At 37.2% G+C, this 21740-nt stretch overlaps 1 long non-coding RNA gene across 1 annotated transcript in view; it reads left to right on the top strand.

Annotated features, from left to right (window-relative positions):
- Positions 1-301: 301 nt before the first annotated feature.
- Positions 302-21740, top strand: part of LOC135365436 (uncharacterized) — a 64647-nt gene continuing 43208 nt past the window's right edge. The window contains exon 1 of the long non-coding RNA XR_010413294.1: positions 302-344. This is a non-coding gene — a long non-coding RNA (uncharacterized LOC135365436). The remainder of the gene's footprint in view (positions 345-21740) is intronic.

Raw genomic sequence — 21740 nt, 5'->3', positions numbered from 1 at the left:
ATGAACCATTCTAATATGGCAGCCAAGAATGCAAGAAAAACAGCTGGGAACATCTTAGGGCTGCTCTTCCACAATTTTAGGAAATGAAGTATTTTGAAAATGTGTATCAAGGGCGCCTGGGTGGCTCAGTTGGTTAAGCAACTGCCTTCGGCTCAAGTCATGATCCTGGAGTCCCGGGATCAAGTCCCACATTGGGCTCCCTGCTCAGCGGGGGGGGGGGTCTGCTTCTCCCTCTGACCCTCCCCCCTCTGAAATGTGGTTATAAATGTGAATAGCCTGGATTTTTTCCATTTATACATGCCTGGGCCCACCAAGAGAAATGAACCTGATTCTCTGAGAGGGGGGTAGGTATACTTATTTTGAAAAAACTTCTCAGGAGATCTGGATACCATCCCTGCTTAAATACTAGACTTGAATAAATGAGAGATGTTGAATATAAATGTAATGCTTAGCTAGTCTTATCCTCTGCCTGGGGAAAATAGTCTGTAATGTGTTTCCCAATGGAAGAAAATGAAGATCTGTATAATTTGGATTGCTCTGTAAGGAACTAGGAAAAAAGGAGGAAAAGTAGGCTTACTACGGGGATCCCCTGAGTGGAGTCAGGCATTGGAAGTATAAGGTTTTAGGTCCATATGTTTCTCTTGTGTGAGGGGATGGAATTGAGGGGGGTGGTGGGAGGCAAGAGAATGGCTCTTAGTGTAATCCTAGTTTATAATACCTTCTGGATAGCAACAGTAAAGATCATTTCAGCAGTTTGGGTAGGACAGGGGCTTTCTTTATGGTTTTGGCAGCAGGGATTCTGTAGCCATCACTGGCAACAACAACATTATAGTAACAGAGCATTTTGTTTTTCCCATGGCCATTCCTTATCCACAAACCTTAGGGAAGCTGAAGTGGCAGTCACAGCTTCTATACCGGGGAAGCTGTTACTGAGAAGCAAGATTCTATCCTGGGCACTGGAGAACTGATGCACTGGAGTTGTGCAGTTGTTGCAAATTTTCCTAAGCAATTCAGTTTTCTTGTATTCTTCTTGGTAGAAAAGAGTATCTGTCAATAAAATTTGAGATGGTAAGGGTTACTCCCCCAAAACCTTGCTGGTTTATAATGAAAGCCAGTGTCAAATGAAACTTTCCACACATATAATATTTATTAGGAAAAATTCATTAACAAAGCAGGTGCTAACAGTTCATAAATCTATTCTGTAAGTTTGATGAAGTTCTTTTTCTCTGCCCTTTAAGATGCTCAAACATACCTGGTACCAGAGATTTATTTGAGACAGATTCCAAAGTCTGTGCTCTCTAGCGGGCAATGAGGCAGACAGGTATCCCGATCCTACCTCCATATACTCCCTTCCTTCCAGTCACTGTTACATCTTCAGGGGCTGTTCTCATTCCCAGGAACTTCACCTTGTTCCTGCTCTCTGCCTGGAAATATGTGGAGACAAGCATATGATTAAAACCACGAGTAAAACAAGTTTAGAAAATGAACAATTTCTTGGTTTCAAGAACATGTGCAAATGCTTTTGATATATTTAAGTTAAAGAATAAGAAAAATTTTATCAACAGTATGATCTCAACTACATGAAAGAAAGATCACATGATGAAAAGACTGGAAGGAATAAAGGCCTCAGGTTAACAATGTGAAAACTGGTTTTTTGGGGGTGCTAGGATGACATATGATTTTCTCCTTTTTTTTTTTGTATTTTTTCCCTGAAATTTGGAATTCTTTTATTTTAAAGTATTTTTAGTATTCTGATAATCAGGAGAGAAAAACAATTTATCCAAAAGACTAAGATCAGTGCATGAACACAGGTTGAAATACCATAATTTGGAATTCAGTGTTTCATTTAATGATATTCATACTACACAATAGTAAAAATTAGAGCAAAAGAAATTAACATTAATAATCCTTTTTCTTAAATACATTTATGAAGATTTCTAAAGATTTTTTTTCGTTTGGTATTCTAAACAAATAAATAAAAAGAGGAATTTGCAATGCTGATTTTTTTTAATTAATTTTTTTTAAAGATTTTATTTATTTATTTGAGACAGAGAGAATGAGAGAGAGAGCACATGAGAGGGGGGAGGGTCAGAGGGAGAAGCAGGCTCCCTGCCGAGCAGGGAGCCCGATGCGGTACTCGATCCAGGGACTCCAGGATCATGACCTGAGCCGAAAGCAGTCACTTAACCAACTGAGCCACCCAGGCGCCCTTAATTAATTTTTTTTAAAAAAGATTTAATTTATTCATTTGAGACACAGAGATACAGAGAGAGAGAGAGAGCATGAGCAGTGGGAGAGGCAGAGGGAGAGGAAGAAGCAGACTCCCCGCTGAGTCAGGAGCCCGATCTGGGACTCGATCCCTGGACCCTGGGATCATGACCTGAGCCGAAGGCAGACGCTTAACCATCTGAGCCACCCAGGTGCCCCTGCAATGCTGATTTTTATAAGTGTCCCAAAGGATTTCAAGAGATTTCACTGCTTTTCACCATGACTGGTCCTCCTCATAGTTGTCTAAACCCTCCTTACTGTGGATATTCCATTCTGGAAAATAAACATATTAGTCTCACAGTCTCCCTATATTTGATATTCTACCATGTATTTAGCTCCATTACCACATATTTGACCATTGGACACACTCCCCTTCCCATACCATCCCTACCCCTCTGGAGGTCCACGGTCCATAGGAACTTGCAATATCTTAGGCTCTTAAAAATGGGAGTTGTCTTCAAGTTGTGAGCTGTTTGAAGAGCTAAATATGGTCTTAGGGCACAAGAGGGCCTTCATCCTGTTGGATAATCAAAAGGCAATAGGATAGTTTTGATCAACAGGTCTCACTAGATGGAATCAAGAGATTCAGGGGTCACTGCACAAAGATAGAATAGTCTCCGGGTGTTGTTTTGCATCTTTTTAGCGTCTGTCTCTGGAGACTCCTGGTAGCTTCCTGGGGTTTGAAGATTTCTTCTGTCTACTTGGTATCTCTCCTTTCCCCTCTCCCAGGAAACCATTTTTATCTAGACAAGGAGCAAGAATGTTCTGTCTGTACCTATGCATCAGAATATTTCTGGTCTACACCTAAACCAGTGGCTTTTTAAACTTAAGAGGTAGAATTTGTCATCTTTGTTTTCTTAGTCATTTGGCAATTCCTTTTCCCCAACATCAGCAAATGAAGGCTAAATAGAAAGAATATATGCTGATGAATTCCTCATTGTTTTGAAGACTTATGTACTTCTAACTATTATACAGTGACACTGAACCATTTGCAGTTCCAGGAGTGTGCTGACTATGAGGGGTCTTTTATGCTATTTACTCTTATTTGCTCTTCTCTTTACCAGAACGATCTTCCTCTTACTCATTTTGCAAACCTCTTCAAAATTCAGTTCTAATGTCCTCCTCTTGGAAACCTTCTCTGAATCCTCATGCCATCCTCTGGCCTTTCAGAGTAAGAAGAAGCAAATTCAGATAGTCCTTGAGATTAATATCCCAAGTTGTTGGCTCAGCAAATCTGAGTAACTCACTTGAAGAACAAGCTGATCCAGGGACCAATCTCTATAGGCTCCTCCTTGATAACAAAGCCATTTTCTTATAGAATATTCCATTGTTAAGTAATCATCTAGAGGACCCTGACCTTTCTGTATGAATATGAAGAGTGTTTCAGGGGCACAGTCTTGCTGTGGCTGGCTTAAGCACACCACTACATGGCAAAATGAGAACCCAGAGCGTTATGTGGTTACTATCCCTCTGCAAGCAAGTTTGTCACCAATAAACTCTATTTTATATTTTGACCACATGGTGACTGTAGCATATGTGTTTAGGTGCCCATTGTGCCTGGGTCTGTGAGAACCTTGCACATTGTAGTAATCAATTTATTTGTTTGTATCTCCCACTAGACTGTAAATTTCTTGGGGGAATTTAATGCCTAACTTTATTTGGTATTCCTAGAATCTAGCACAATTCTTGCACATAATAGGTGCTCAAGAAGAGATTAGTGAATATTTCCTTTTATTCATTAAGCCCCACATACATTCCTGTCATTTACTGAGCCAATGATTACCCAGTGTGTTTGTTGAATATCATTCTTGAATGAAGAATATAATCCTTAATACAGGGGATTAAAGCCCTGTATGTGGATAATAAGGGATGGCACTAAATCAAACTGGAAAATTTAGAGATGTCTCTGATTACATAGTTAATAATTATTCCTCATATTTTCATGTCCAAGAACCACTTAACTTTAGAGTTAATTACATGGTCCTGGTCCAGCCAAAATGATCTCTGCAATGACTCATGAACCATTCATCATTCTTGTTTATGAACTCCAAGAAAAATTTTGGGTTTTATTTGAACCTATAATTGCGTGCATCTGTACTTGATTTCCATTATTTCAGACTGAGACTTCTAAAAGTAAAATAATTTTACAGACTTCTACAAAGTAAAATAATTATCTGATAAACGTTAAGGTAATTTGTGTCTACACAACTTGGCATAACTTGACATTTGTGTCAGAGAGAGTACAATACTATCTAGGAAAATATTTAAATGGCCTTTATTTAATTGGTTGCAGGAATTCTGATTTTGATAAGTTTCATTCTAATGCTACATCAGATGTAGTTTCTTACGTAGTAACATTGTTAGTGCTGAAAATAATTGTTCTGTGGTATCCACATATATTTTTGAAAATTGGAAGAAATAAATATGCAGACCTTCTAAAAATCAGAGCTCTCCAAATTACTATTACATGCTTTGGAGAAGGACATAGGGAAGTAAGTTATATGCAGAGATATAAAGTACATCTGCTTGTTTGAATCTTGTGAGTGTAAAATTAACATGTGGTAGGAGACAGTGGGGGAAGAATAATATTAAGAAGAGAGAACAACTGACATTTATAAAGAGCTTACTTTGTGGCAGGACTTTATGCCATTATTTAAATTGTTACAACTGCCTTAAGTATGATATGCATATCATTGTCTTCAATTCACCGGTAAGGAAATTGATGCTAAACATTACCCAGCTAACATGTGGCAGGGCAGGGATGTAAATCTAAGCTGGTGATTTTTCTTCCACCTTATAAAACTTTTCACTTATGCCGATAAGTAACCTGGAACATGGCTTTTGAAGTTAGGCCATTCTGGATTCACTTCTCTTCCCCGCTACTTCCTAGCTGCAAAATTGGTTAAATTGCTTAGCCTCAGCTTCCCTATCTATAAGAATAATACTCATCTCACAGCATTGTTGTAAGGCTTACAGGGGGTAGTATGATTCAAATCTGCACTCATCACTTGGTGGTAATAGGTCATGGAGACATCTTTTAAATTCTCATAGCCTGTTTCTCCATCTGTAGGAGATGGAAAATAATAATCTCTGTCCCTCAAGGTTATTGTGAAGATTAAGTGAGATAATCTATGTGAAGTACCAAGCACATAGTAAGTGCTTGATAATTATTAGCTAACATCTTCGTTATAGTGCTCAATACATTGTAGTTATTGAATCTAACCATTCTTAAGATAGAATGAAAAATAAATGGTTGAGTGAATAAATTATGTTGAATCACAGACCTGTACCTCTGAAACAAATAATACATTATATGTTTAAAAAAAAAAGAAGAAGATAACAGGAGGGGAAGAACGAAGCGGGGGAAATCGGAGAGGGAGATGAACCATGAGAGACTATGGACTCTGAGAAACAAACTGAGGGTTTTAGTGAGGAGGGGGGTGGGTTAGCCTGGTGATGGATATTAAAGAGGGCACGTTCTGCATGGAGCACTGAGTGTTATACGCAAACAATGAATCATGGAACACTACATCAAAAACTAATGATGTAATGTATGGTGATTAACATAACATAATAATAAAAAAATAATAAAAGAAAAGAAAAGAACAAAAAAATAAAAAAAAATTATGTTTGGTAGCAGAGCATTGATGGGGGACCTAACCTATACTAAGTTTATATTTATTTCTTCTTTTATTTGTGTGCTATTTATAAAAGGCAGGGTTATATTTTAAATGAAATATGCTAGCTGGAATGTTCTTTTCTGTATATAAATTTCTCACCATTATTTGTATATGAGGAACTACTGAGCTGTTGAGCTTAATTGATAAGGTCTAGCTCACAGAGGATCACAGAGATATCCCATGGAAGTATGGAGAGAACAGCTAAAGAGCTCAATAGTATCAGAACCTCTGTTTTTGCTCCACATTGATCAAATCCTGCATTGGTTTCCTCCACCTCTCCTTCCTCTTTGCCCTCTTCTGTTATATCAAGCACAGATATTTATCTTTCTTCAGAGAAGATTTCTCCATTCTCTTTCCTGGCACTTTCCATTACAGTTTACCTTATGAGTAGTAGTCTCCTATAAGGCATGATATCTGGGATGGCAGAAGTGCCTCCTGCTCCTCACTACTTCCTTGATCTACCCAATGAGCTATGTATTCCAGAGTTCACACTCTGTGCCCTTGCCTGACCAAACTGGGGACTGTTTAAGAGGTCCAAAAGATGTAACTCATTAGGCCTTATCAGACACTATACCAGCGGTGTTCCCATAGTACTTCAAAAAGTGGTAGGGCTCGGGCGCCTGGGTGGCTCAGATGGTTAAGTGTCTGCCTTTGGCTCAGGTCATGATCCCAGGGTCCTGGATCCCTGCTCCTTGGGAGCCTGCTTCTCCCTCTGCCCGCCCCCTCCCCCCCCCCCCGTCTCTCATGAATAAATAAAAATTGAAAAAAATCTTCAAAAAGTGGTAGGGCTTCAGGGCCAGATGGCTTCCCAGGGGAATTCTACCAAACATTTAAAGAAGAATTAATACCTATTCTTCTGAAACTGTTCCAAATAATAGAAATGGAAGGAAAACTTCCAAACTCATTTTATGAGGCCAGCATTACCTTGATCCCCAAACCAGACAAAGACCCCATCAAAAAGGAGAACTACAGACCAATATCCCTGATGAACATGGATACAAAACTTCTCACCAAAATACTAGCCAATAGGATCCAACAGTACATTAAAAGGATTATTCACCACGACCAAGTGGGATTTATTCCTGACCTGCAAGTTTGGTTCAACATCCGCAAATCAATCAATGTGATACAATACATTAATAAAAGAAAGCACAAGAGCCATATGATCCTCTCAATAGATGCAGAAAAAGCATTTAACAAAGTACAGCACCCTTTCTTGATTAAAACTTTTCACAGTGTAGGGATAGAGAGTACATACCTCAATATCATAAAAGCCACAGCGACTATCATTCTCAATGGAGAAAAACTGAGTCTTTCCCCTAAGTTCAGGGACACGGAAGGGATGTCCACTGTCACCACTGCTATTCAACATAGTACTAGAAGTCTTCCTAGAAACATCACCAAAGGCAAGGGAAGCAAGGGCAAAAATGAACTATTGGGACTTCATCAAGATAAAAAGCTTCTGCACAGCAAAGGAAACAGTCAACAAAACAAAGAGGCAACCCACAGAATGGGAGAAGATATTTGCAAATGGCACTACAGACAAAGGGCTGATATCCAAGATCTATAAAGAACTTCTCAAACTCAACACCCAAAAAACAAATAATCAAGTCAAAAAATGGGCAGAAGACATGAACAGACACTTCTCCAAAGAAGACATACAAATGGCTAACAGACATATGAAAAAATGTTCATCATCATTAGCCATCAGGGAAACTCAAATCAAAACCACATTGAGATACCACCTTACACCAGTTAGAATGGCAAAAATTGACAAGGCAAGAAACAACAAATGTTAGAGAGGTTGTAGAGAAAGGGGAACCCTCCTACACTGTTGGTGGGAATGCAAGTTGGTATAGCCACTTTGGAAAACAGGTGGAGGTTCCTCAAAAAATTAAAAGTAGAGCTACCCTATGACCCAGCAATTGCACTCCTGGGTATTTACCCCAAAGATACAAATGTAGTGATCCGAAGGGGCACATGCACCCCAATGTTTATAGCAGCAATATCCACAATAGCCAAACTATGGAAAGAGCCTAGATGTCCATCAACAGATGAATGGATAAAGAAGAGGTGGTATATATGTACAATGGAATATTATGCAGCCATCAGAAAAATGAAATTTTGCAATTTGCAATGATGTGGATGGAACTAGAGGGTATTATGCTAAGCGAAATAAGTCAGTCAGAGAAAGATAAGTATCATATGATCTCACTGATATGAGGATTTTGAGAAACAAGACAGGATCATAGGGGAAGGGAGGGATAAATGAAACAGGATGAAACCAGAGAGAGAGACAAACTGTAAGAGACTCTTAATCTTAGGAAACAAACTGAGGATTGCTGGAGTGGAGGGTGGTGGGAGGGATGGGATGGCTGCGTGATAGACATTGGGGAGGGTATGTACTATGGTGAGCGCTGTGAATTGTGTAAGACTGATGAATCACAGACCTGTACCCCTGAAACAAATAATACATTATATGTTAATAAAAATTTTTTTTAAAGAAACAAACAAACAAAAAGTGGTAGGGCTTTCTCAGCAGTCCCTCTAATGTAGTTGGGAAGAATAGAATTGAAGGTGGAGGTAACTCTAGACTTCTTCTCGGGCTGCCTAAATCAGAATGTATTATTTCTCTCCATTGGGCATCCCTGTAAAATTTCACTGAAGGAAATAGTATTCTACTAGATGTACCTTATCAAATATATTCCTAGGCTGAGACTTTCAGAAGTTGAGACAAATCCTTTGGTTTTTGAGGATTCTACTACATTAAAATTTGAAAAAAATGCTCAAGAAAAGGTTAAAATCAAATATTAAATATTGTTTGTGTGACTGTATGTATACTGTCATTTAGAGAAAAAATCAAAATGCTATTTGAAGACTATGGTGAATACCCTACTTTGACAGGTCCTGGTCCTAAGTGATATTTGATGCTGTGAGTGGGGAGCTCATGAAGTGATTGTGAGTCTTAAGATGGAATGAGGAAAGGATATAGAAAGAAGAGATTTGCAGTATCCAAACAAATCACCTACTTCCAATTATGAATCTATCTGGTTGACCTTGCTTGCGGTCATTCTCTAAATCAGGACAAACTTCTGTATTTACAGATTGTTTTTGAAAAAGCCCTGGATCACCTAATCTTTACTACTGTCCCCTCCTGTCTAATAAAGTCTATTAAAACTATTATTGATACATTGTGATATATCAGATTATTGTTCCCAACTATTCTCTCCTTCACTGTGATAAAATAATTCATCTACATCTTTTGCAGAGCCTTTCAGTGGGTGGAATGTGCATCCTCACCCATTGACTTTGGGTTTGGCCATGTGACTTGCTTTGACCAACAGAAAGTGGGTAGAGATGTCAGTGTGTGAGTACTGAACAGAGGCTTTAATGACATCACATGCTTCTGTTCACCTGTTCTACAACCTTTGCCCATGGGAATAACATGTCCTAGTGGTAGCTACTCCAATTGCCTGGGTTCCAGAATCAAAAAATGCACAAAGCTAAGCCAGGCCAGGCCTGATTTATTTGAACTGTAGCCCAAACGTAATGAGAGCAGGAAATAAATATTTGTGAATTGTTGAGATTGTTAGTTATAGCAACAAAGCTGACTAATGTATGCATTTTCTGCTGTAAGTATTTCTGACCCAGTGCTCTGTTTCTCTACTAGACTTGTAATATCTTTCCACTCCTGAATATTCATTCAAGGTTCTCTTTAAATCCAAGTCTCACAAACAACAGGAAGGAAGAAAACCTCACCTTCCATAAGGTTTCCACTACTATTCAAACCAACAATTGCTCATCCACCCTCAGACTCCCACTCATGACTTCATATAAGAGAAACACATGAATTAACTGACATATTTAGTATGTGTACAAATGCCCTTTCATATATATTTCTGGATCATTGTTAATCTATTCCCATTTGCAAACCCTTGTTCTGTGAGATGACATATAATTGTAATGAATTGGTGCCAAGTTTTGTGTATGGATGTTAAATAAATTATTTATTCAGAAGTGAATTTTCCTCACCAACTATTGCCACTTACTTCTTTCTTCTAGCAGAAAATATATCTGGCAGAATTTCAGATGGATTAGGTTTCACCTGCTTATCTGTATCCAAGCATTTTTGTTCACTCTAGTCTAGACATTGTGGAGCATATTGGATTCTAATTATATGTCAGAAATTTCATCTTTTGTTCTGATATAATGCCATTGATAACAGGGCTTCCAAATTTTCAGTTGAATGGAATGAGTTATCATAAATTGGATTAGTGAGCATAATAATTGTGATTTTCAAAAAAGTTCACCTTCATCTTGTGTTCTGAGCTAATTAATGTTCTGCAATCAATTCTTTATTGCTTAAATCTAAGCAATCAGGCAGAATGGGTCTTAGTGTTGGCAAACCAGAACCTTGACCTATGCAGGGATCCTCTCTTCTACGCAATATTCTCAAACAAAACAAAACAAAACAAAAATCCAGGAATTTCTTTAAATAATATGTTCCCTTGAACAAAAGAAGATGAATGGTTTTTGCAAAGCAGTGAACATTCAAGAAAGAGGCTAGACAGGCACAGCACTCTAACTAGTACCTAGACACAAAAACAGGAGAATGCCAAAGATTTGTAGCTTATTCAAAATGTCTGCAACTGGTATGTACTGAAAAAGGCTTTTGCACAAGCATTGCACTTTATCAGGAAGCCAATATGAAGAGAGAGAATAAAGGCACAGAAATTTCAGTATCTGATGTAAGGTAAAGAAACTCTGGGCTGAGAGTCAGGGGCACTGAGGTATAGAATCATCTTTAGGAACTAACTATGTCATTTTGAGCAAGTTGCCTAACATTTCTGAGCCTCAGTTTCCTCATTGGTTCAATGTAGTGGTTAGATTAAGTGATTTCTAAGACCCTTTTGAGCTATAAATCTCCACAATCTAGAAAGAAGGAGGTGTAGTGTGTGGGAAATAGAGATACAGAAGCGGACATTTCTATATTATTTCCACAAATATTGCCCTTTAATCATATGTCTGCATATATTATGTGCACACAAATTTTAAATTTCTCCTTAATTTGAATTTTGAGAATTGGACTAAGAAAAATTGGGGGCAAGAAATGCTGTTTTTGCATCAACCGTAAAAACTCACCCCTTAAAAATATATATCTTAATTAGCGCAAAGATTTTCTCCATTCTTCTACCACTGTCCCTTGAGAATAAAAATCTTTGCCAACATTTGGAGTGATGAAGGTTAACAACTGCTTGTTGAAACGTTGGTGGTTCACATTTGGTGATGATAACCCAATGTAGCATCAGCATGGCTTTCAATGGATTATTGATTGTTAAAACACTGTGTTTATCATATCATCTCTGCTTGTTTCCAGACTTGGGTCTTAAAATAGATAACATTTTAGAGACTTTCACTTTTTCATCTGCCTGAGGTTTGAATTTGTACCACAGCATCCCTATCAAAAGGTTGACCAACTTATGCTCAGACATCTATGGTGGAGAGTCCTCTTAGGAGGATTTTACATCACTGAATCAAATTATTTCTCTCCATAGTTTCTTCTTGTTAATACATATTGAATTCTTTGAAATCACAAAACATAAGAATACTAACATTTTCACTAGCTGGTCTTTCATGAATTAGTTTTGATTCTTTTAAAATCCTAGTCCCTTTTTTTCTGAAAGCATTTGAATATTTTTAAATATTTTATTTATTTATTTGACAGAGAGAAACACGGTAAGAGAGGGAACACAAGCGGGGAGATGGGAGAGGGAGAAGCAGGCTTCCCGCGGAGCAGGGAGCCCGATGCGGGGCTCGATCCCAGGACCCCGGGATCATGACCTGAGCTGAAGGCAGACGCTTAACGACTGAGCCACCCAGGTGCCCCTGAAAGCATTTGAATTTGCATCCAGAGCTGAATTCAAACTTCCCACATGTGGTCTTTAGAACACACAAGGACTTCCTCATCTGACATTATTAATATAGTCTAATATTTTGTTAAGTTTTTCAAGTGCACTCATTAAGCTCACTTTCATCTATAATAAAAGTATTTTAAAACTTTTAGGCTTCACTTATTTATCTTGTAGTTATGAGATGCATTTTTTGACCCAAATGAAAATTTTACATAATCTCATTACATTTATTTCAATATATATGATTTGCTTTAACAAATATTTATTTATTTGAGAGAGAGAGAGCGGTAGGGAGGGGCAGAGGAAGAGGGAGAGAATCTCAAGCAGACTCCTTGCTAAGCATGGAGCCTGATGTTGGGCTGTATCTCAACCCTGAAATCATGACCTGAGCCAGAGTCAAGAGTCCAACACTTAACCAACTGAACCACTCAGGCACCCCCTGATTTGCTTTTCTGAAAATAATAATTTGTGGGGTGCCTGGGTGGCTCAGTTGGTTAAATGTTGGACTCTTGACTTCAGCTCAGGTCATGACATTAGAGTCGTGAGATGGAGACCTGCATTGGGCTCTCTGTTGAGTGTGGAGCCTGCTTAAGATTCTCTCTTTCCCTTTCCCTCTGCCTCTCCTCCTCTTGTGTGCTCTCTCCCTCTCAAAAAAATTCATATTAAAAATACATGCACATGACATATATAAAGAAAAACAGCCATAAATCACCTAAAAAACAGCTACAGATTATCTAAAATTTCAATACCCTGGAATAACTACAATATTTGTTGAGCATGATTCCAAATATACTCTATGTATGTGTGCAGTTGGGTAAATGGACAGATATATTCAGAAAAAAAACTAATTGAAATATGAACCTACCATGCATATTATTTTTTTTATTTTTTATTTGAATATAGTTGACACAATGTTACATTAGTTTCAGGTGTACAGTATAGTGATTCAGCTTCTCTATACATTATGCTATGCTTATTACAAGTGTAGCTATCATCTGTCACCATATAACATTATTACAATATCATTGACTATATTCCCTAAGCCTTGACTTTTGTTCCTGTGACTTATTCATTCCATACTGGAAGCCTGTATCTCTAACTCTCCTTCACCCATTTTGCCCACTCCCCCATTCCCTTCCCTCTGGCAATTATTAGTTTGTTCTGATTCTGCTTTCTGTTTATTTGCTTGTTTATTCATTTGTTTTGTTTTTTAGATTTTACATGTAAATGAAATCATATGGCATTTGTCTTTCTCAGTCTGACTTATTGCACTTAGCATAATACTCTCTAGGCCCATCCATGTTGTTGCAGATGGCAAGATCTCATCCTTTTTAATGGCTGGGTAATATTCCATTGTATATGTCTACTCTCTGCATATTCTTTTAAAATTAACAGTATAAAAGTATTTTTATTGAACTTTAAAAAGGAAAAGAATTAAAATTGAAGTTAATTGTAAACTTCAAATAAGTGTTTATACAAGATACTTTTTCTAAAGTTAAAAGTAAATGAAAACTTAAGGATGGAAGCCATATGAATTTTTTAGTACATGTTTCAATTTTAGAGAGTATCTATTAAATTAATAATTTAAATTATTATGTGAAAAGGCAAAATTATGGATCAGTAAAAAGAGCAGTGCTTGCCAAGGGATTGGGGTTCTAAAAAAAGGAAAGAAATATGAATAGATAGAGCACAGGGGATTTTTAAGGCAATGAAACTAGTATATATGATACTATAATGGTGAATGCATGTCATTTGTTCAAACCCAGACAATGTTCACCCAAGAGTAAACCTGAATGTAAATTATAGACTTTAGTTAATAATAATCTACAGTATTGGCTCATAAATTGTAACAAATGGACCACGGTAATATAAGATATTAAAAACAGAGGAAACTGTGTGGTTAGGGGGACAGGTATATGCAAACACTATATACGTTCTGCTCAACTTTTCTGTAAACCTAAAATTACTCTTTTTAAAAAGGTCATTAATTAAAAACAAAAACTAAGAAAGTGAAATAAGTCTGAGAAAGACAAATACCACATGATTTCACCCACATGTGGAATTTAAGAAACAAAACAAATGAACAAAGGAAAAAAGAGACAAACAAACCAACAAAAGGACTCTTAAATACAGAGAACAAGCTGGTGGTTGCCAGAGGGGAGGTGGATCGGGGAGGATGGGTAAAATACATAAAGGAGATTAAGGGTACACTTATCTTGATGAAAAATGAGTGATATATAGAATTGTTGAATTATTATATTCTATACCTGAAACTAACATAACACTGTATGTTAATTATACTTTAACAAAAAAAGTAAAATAAAACTGTAAGGGTCAACAGAGATAAAATACAAAACAAACAAACAAACAAACAAAAAATAGATCTAAAGTATTTTTAAAAATAAAAAATGATTATGTATCCTCCAACTTACTATTAGGTATCTTCTCCCTAGTTCCAAATTTTTATAGCTTATTTTCGTAAGTTTAAAGAATTTATAACATTTACATTCTATTCTTCAACTACCAATATATTATGCATAGTTTTTATGTTTAAGTGAATTCAGTGCTCACTTTCAGTCCTTTCTCCATATATTCCTTTTTTTTATGTTAATGTTAATCACCATACATTACATCATTAGTTTTTGATGTAGTGTTCCATGATTCATTGTTCACGTATAACACCCAGTGCTCCATGCAGAATGTGCCCTCTTTAATACCCATTACCAGGCTAACCCATCCCCCCACTCCCCTCCCCTCTAGAACCTTCAGTTTGTTTTTCAGAGTCCATCATCTCTCATGGTTCGTCTCCCATTCTCCATATATTCTTAAATTATTTTTTTAATTTCAAATTATCCTTTAGCTGGTTAGATTTTATTTTTAAGAAGAATTTACAGGTGTGAGTTTTCTTGAGATCTTTGCTGTCAGAGAATAAAGGTTCTCTGCTCAACAACTTGGATGGAAACAAAATTCTGGGGTCATTTTCTTTTCCACAAATTTGGAGACAAGTCTTTGTCTTTGAGAATTGAGTATCACTAGAGGGAAAACTGAGCCAGCCTGATTCTTCCCACTTAGCTTTTTGAAGTTTAATAACTAGACTATGTCTTGATGTCAAACTTTCTGTTGAAATTAACTGTGACATTCAGTAATTAGGATGTGTTTTAGTGTCCAACTTTCTGTTACAGTTTTTCCTGGCATGTAATGTAAATAAAAACTTAGCTCCTCATTTCAAGAAACATTGAAGTGAATTATATACTTCAGCTCTACATATATTTCCTTTTACATGGATTGACGCTTCTACTTTGAGGATAATATTATTTTTATATTAGGTAACTTTAACCTGTCATCCATATATGTAATCTTTCTATTAGCTTTGATTTGTCTGTTTCCTTATAGCCTGTGAAAATCACTGGAGCTCCTGAGTCTGTTACTCAACACTCTCTGTCCCTCCAGATTTGATTTTCTTTATCCTCAAATTGGATGATCATATCTTCTCCAAGTCTTAATAAACATTGGCTAGTACAGAACCCTATTGCAAGCTTAGATACTTTGATTTAAAAAAAAAAAGATTCAATTGAATGAATTGTATTTTAAGAGAACCATATTACTCCAACTTGTTTATGCACAGGGTTATAATGATAGAGTTTGTCAAGTGTCTTGGTAAAATTTAGATTTCCATTGAGTGTTTTCTCTGATCTGTTAATAAAATAATCTTCTTAAAGTAAGATTTCATTGTTTTGAAACTCTAGTAATCTCTAATTTCACTTCAAGGTGCTTACGAACTATTTCTTCATTGGTGTTTCCTAAAAGCTTACTTGAGACTGACATCACATCTACTAGTTAATATTTTATAGAAATTGCATCTTAGTCTTTTTGATGACCTAAAGATATTTATTTCTCTGTTTTGAGCTTCTAGTAATTTTTGCATTCTCCATGATTCTCAAAGGTCACCAGCAGAGGTTAATAGTCTCACAAGTGTGTTCTCCATTTTCTCTGGAAAACAGCGAGCATGGGCCAGGAAATGAAGACTCACTTTTATTAACTATGTCATAAAAGTAAGAAAAGAAGACCCATATTTTAAATCTGCCACTGAAATACAATTTATCTTACTATCTCCCAGTTGTATGATACTTGTTGTCTCCCCCATAAACTGTAAGCTCTTTAAGGACAGAGGAAGCTTTTCATTCTTTGTAGTATTCTCAGTACTCAGCACAGTGCCTGACCCATCGCAAATACTCAATAAACAATTATTGATGGAATGAATTACTAAAGTGGTTTGGAAATACAAAAGGTAGGCTTTTGTGGATTGGGCTAGCTACTGACCAACCAACCATCACAGCATTATTTCTCTAGATGAATTATTTTCTCAGCTCTAACCAACCAATTTTCAGAATATGACTAATTTATCTTCTGAATATTTTCTCAAATTTGTTTGGGGGATTTTACAGGGGAAATTCTGTTACTTCATGATCTTCACTTGCACCCGGAGACAGACCAGCAGTATAAAAACAAAACATATGAAAAAGAGACAGAAGAAGAAATAATAAGAATCAAGAAAATGACTGGGCATTATTTGGTGAAAGATCATTCTACTTGCATGGAGCTCTGTGCTGACTTTGAAGACAAACCAAAACATAAAACTGGGTTAATAAATAGACTCACTGAGCCATCAAACTTCTTTAGATAAGGAATCTTGGGTTGTGTGTGGCTTTTCAACTTTCAGTGTTATATGTTCATAACCTTTAATCTTGGTATTATTAATCTTGGTACTGTTAAAAACAGTCACTGTATATTGCCCAGGAGTGCCTTTTGGTGAATACAAATTGCAAAATGATTCTAAAGGGACAAAACCATGGGAACCACAAGTATGTCTTCTTGCAGTGCTGATTTCAACCATTTGGAATGAGATTTCAGTTGAACCTCATTTTGTCCACAAACTGAGATTGGCTTGTTGCAGATTACCCTTCTTCTCTCTGGTTTAAGAACAGGGATTATACTGAAATCTTCATTGTAGCTTCTTTAATGGTATTCATACAATTCACAAGTTCCAAAATTCTATCTTGACAGTCATGAGAGGAGAAAATAAACCATAGAAAATTAAGAACAACTTCCTAATTTATAATAGCCTTAGTTGGAAGAGGTTGCTGATGAGTGATTCAATAAAAAAGCAGCAGGACTTAACTCTTCATTCCTATTCAGGTACTCACTCATCTCCCAGTAGCAAATGGAAAATAAACTTCACGCCCAACCTCAGACCATAGCTCCTTCTTGCACTAAAATAACGTGTTTTGCTGATTATAAAGCCAAATATCTTCTGTAAACCATCTGCTGTGCCAAATGATGAATATTTTGGAGCCTTAAGAATCCAATGTTAAAAGGGAATCTTGCAGCCAGCCATGGGAGCCTTCATTATCCCCTATGGGCCTATTTCTAGCCCTGAGAAATCAAAAGCCACCTATGGAACCCAGTGAATGGGATGGAATTATTTGAAAATACAGCTACAAGGAAGAGAAATCAGCCTGATTACACAAGGGTTCTGTGTGGAGTGTTATATTACTTGGAAGTGTTGAGAGCTCTAAACAAGGTGTTGAAAGAGAATGTCCACAGGTTCTGCCAAAACCGTATGGAAAAAAAAAAAAAGGACAGTAAGAGTACCTTTTATTATTGTTATTATTTCTATTTTTGTGTTCTGGGGAGGAAAAAAAAGCTAAACTCATGGCAAAGTTGGTGAATTGTGGAATATTTTTTTAATTTAATTTAATTTTATTATGTTATGTTAGTCACCATACAGTACATCATTAATTTTTGAGGTAGTGTTCCGTGATTCATTATTTTCGTATAAAACCCAGTGCTCCATGCAGTACACGCCCTCCTTAATACCCATCACCCAGCCAACTCATTCCCCCACTCCCCTCACCTATAAAACCCTCAGTTTGTTTCTTGGAGTCCATAGGCTCTCATGGTTCCCCCCCTTCATTTTTCCTTCCTTCTCCTAATGTCCTCCATGCTATTCCTTATGTTCCACAAATAAGTGAAACCATATGATAATTGACTTTCTCTGCTTGACTTATTTCACTTAGCATAATCTCCTCCAGTCCCATCCATGTTGATGTAAAAGTTGGGTATTCATCCTTTCTGATGGCTGAGTAATATTCCATTGTATGTATGGACCACATCGTCTTTATCCATTCATCTGTTGAAGGGCATCTTGGCTCTTTCCACAGTTTGGCTATTGTGGACATTGCTGCCATGAACATTGCGGTGCACTACATCTGTGTCTTTGGGGTAAATACCCAGGAGTGCAATTGCTGGGTCATAGGGTAGCTCTATTTTTAAATTTTTGAGGAACCTCCACACTGTTTTCCAAAGTGGCTGTACCAACTTGCATTCCCACCAACGGTAAGAGGGTTCCCCTTTCTCCACAACCTCTCCAACATTTGTTGTTTCTTTCCCTGTCCATTTTTGCCATTCTAACTGGTGTAAGGTGGTATCTCAGTGTGATTTTGATTTTGATTTCCCTGATGGCTAATAATGATGAACATTTTTTCATGTGTCTGTTAGCCATTTGTATGTCTTCTTCAGAGAAGTGTCTTTTCATATCTTCTGCCCACTTTTTGACTTGATTATTTGTTTTTGGGTGTTGAGTTTGAGAAGTTCTTTATAGATCTTGGATACCAGCCCTTTATCTGTAGTGTCATTTGCAAATATCTTCTCCCATTCTGTGGGTTGCCTCTGTTTTGTTCACTGTTTCCTTTGCTGTGCAGAAGCTTTTTATCTTGATGAAGTCCCAAAAGTTCATTTTTGCTTTTGTTTCACTAGCTTTTGGAGATGTATCTTGAAAGAAGTTGCTGTGGGCGATGTCAAAGAGGTTACTGCCTATGTTCTCCTCTAGGATTTGGATGGATTCCTGTCTCACATTGAGGTCTTTCATCCACTTTGAGTTTATCTTTGGGAATGGTGTTAGAGAATGGTCGAGTTTCATTCCTCTGCATGTGGCTGTCCAATTTTCCCAGCACCATTTATTGAAGAGATTGTCTTTTTTCCATTGCATGTTTTTTCCTGCTTTGTCAAAGATTATTTGACCATAGAGTTGAGGGTCCATATCTGGGTTCTGTATTCTGTTCCATTGGTCTATATGTCTGTTTTTGTGCCAGTACCATGCTGTCTTGGTGATCACTGCTTTGTAATATAGCTTGAAATCGGGCAACGTGATGCCCCCAGCTTTGTTTTCTTTTTCAACATCTCCTTGGCGATTCAGGGTCTTTTCTGATTCCATACAAATTTTAGGATTGTTTGTTCCAGCACTTTGAAAAATGTCATTGGAATTTTGATCGGGATGGCATTGAAGGTATAGATTGCTCTGGGCAGCATAGACATTTTAACAATGTTTATTCTTCCGATCCATGAGCAGGGAATATTTTTCCATCTTTTTGTGTCTTCTTCAATTTCTTTCATGAGTGTTTTGTAGTTCCTAGAGTACAGATCCTTTACCTCTTTGGTTAGGTTTATTCCAGGGTCTCTTATGGTTTTCGGTGCTATTGTAAATGGAATCGTTTCTTTAATTTCTCTTTCTACAGTTGTGTTGTTAGTGTATAAAAAAGCAACTGATTTCTGTGAATTGATTTTGTATCCTGCCACATTACTGAATTGCTATATGAGTTCTAGTAATTTGGGGGTGGAGTCTTTTGGGTTTTCCACATAAAGTATCATGTCGTCTGCAAAAAGAGAGAGTTTGACTTCTTCTTTGCCAATTTGAATACGTTTTATTTCTTTTTGTTGTCTGATTGCTGTTGCTAGGACTTCTAGTACTATGTTGAACAACAGTGGTGAGAGTGGGCACCCTTGACGTGTTCCTGGATCTTAAGGGAAAGGCTCTCAGCTTTTCCCCATTGAGGATGATATTCGCTGTGGGTTTTTCATAGATGGATTTTATGAGCTTGAGGAATGTTCCCTCTATCCCTATACTCTGAAGAGTTTTAATCAGGAAAGGATGTTGTATTTTGTCAAATGCTTTTTCTGCATCAATTGAGAGGACCATATGGTTCTTCTCCCTCCTCTAATTAATGTGTTCTATCACACTGATTGATTTGCGAATGTTGAACCACCCTTGCATCCCGTGGATAAATCCCACTTGGTCGTGGTGGATGATCCTTTAATGTATTGTTGGATCCTATTAGCTAGGATTTTGTTGAGGATTTTGGAATCCATATTCATCAGGGATATCGGTCTGAAATTCTCCTTTTTGATGGGGTCTTTGCCTGGTTTGGGGATTAAGGTAATGCTGGCCTCATAGAATGAGTTTGGAAGTTTTCCTTCTGTTTCTATTTTTTGAAACAGCTTCAGTAGAATAGGTATTATTTCTTCTTTGAATGTTTGGTAGAATTCCCCAGGGAATCCATCAGGCCCTGGACTCTTGTTTTTTGGGAGGTTTTTGATCACTGCTTCAATCTCGTTACTGGTTATTGGCCTATTTAGGTTGTCAATTTTTTCCTGTTTCAGTCTTGGCAGTTTATAGGTTTCCAGGAAGGCCTCCATTTCATCCAGATTGCTCAGTTTATTGGCATATAGTTGTTGATAATAATTTCTAATAATTGTTTCTATTTCCTTGGTGTTAGTGGTGATCTCTCCCCTTTCATTCATAATTTTATTAATTTGGGTCCTTTCTCTCTTCTTTTGGATAAGTCTGGCCAGTGGTTTATCAATCTTATTAATTCTTTCAAAGAACCAACTTCTAGTTTCATTGATCTGATCTACTGTGTTTCTGGTTTCTAATTCATTGATTTCTGCTCTAATTTTAATTATTTCTCTTCTAATGTGTGGCTTAGGCATCATTTGTTGCTTTTTCTCTAGTTCTTTACGGTGTAGAGTTAGTTGGTGAATTCGGGATTTTTCTATTTTTTTGAGTGAGGCTTGGATGGCTATGTATTTCCCCCTTAGGACCGCCTTTGCAGTATCCCATAGGTTTTGGACTGATGTGTTTTCATTCTCATTGATTTCCATGAATTGTTTAAGTTCTTCTTTGATTTCTTGGTTAACCCAAACATTCTTGAGCAGAGTGGTCTTTAGCTTCCAAGTGTTTGAATTTCTGCCAAATTTTTTCGGGTGATTGAGTTCCAATTTTAGAGCATTGTGGTCTGAGAATATGCAGGGAATAATCTCAATCTTTTGGTATCAGTTGAGACCTGATTTGTGACCCAGTATATGGTCTATTCTGGAGAAAGTTCCATGTGCGCTCGAGAAGAATGAGTATTCTGTTGTTTTAGGGTGGAATGTTCTGTAAATATCGATGAGGTCCATCTGGTCCAATGTATCATTCAAAGCTCTTGTTTCCTTGTTGATTTTCTGCTTAGATGATCTGTCTATTGCTGAGAGTGGAGTATTGAGGTCTCCTTCAATTAACGTATTGTTATCAGTATGACTCTTTATTTTGGTTAACAGTTGGCTTATGTAGATGGCTGCTCCCATGTTGGGGGCGTAGATATTTACAATTGTTAGATCTTCTTGTTGGATAGACCCTTTAAGAATGATATAGTGTCCTTCTGTGTCTCTTATTACAGACTTTAGTTTAAAATCTAATTTGTCTGATAGAAGAATTGCTACCCCAGCTTTCTTTTGAGGTCCGCTGGCATGGAAGATAGATCTCCATCCCTTCACTTTCAATCTGGATGTATCTTTAGGTTCAAAATGAGTCTCTTGTAGACAGCATATGGATGGGTCCTGTCTTTTTATCCAGTCTGCAACCCTGTGCCGTTCTATGGGAGCGTTTAGGCCATTCACGTTGAGAATGATTTTTGAAAGATATGAATTAACTGTCATCATGTTGCCTGTGAAGATGTTGTTTTTATAGATTGTCCCTGTAAATTTCTGTTGTAGATCACTCTTG

This window comes from Mirounga angustirostris, unplaced genomic scaffold (genome assembly GCF_029215605.1).
Source record: "Mirounga angustirostris isolate CCGP_5_RB_7025 unplaced genomic scaffold, mMirAng1.0.hap1 SCAF_7, whole genome shotgun sequence".
Taxonomy (NCBI): domain Eukaryota; kingdom Metazoa; phylum Chordata; class Mammalia; order Carnivora; family Phocidae; genus Mirounga; species Mirounga angustirostris.
The sequence above is the reverse complement of the archived record's forward strand: the minus strand, read 5'-3'. Positions and strand labels throughout refer to the sequence as shown.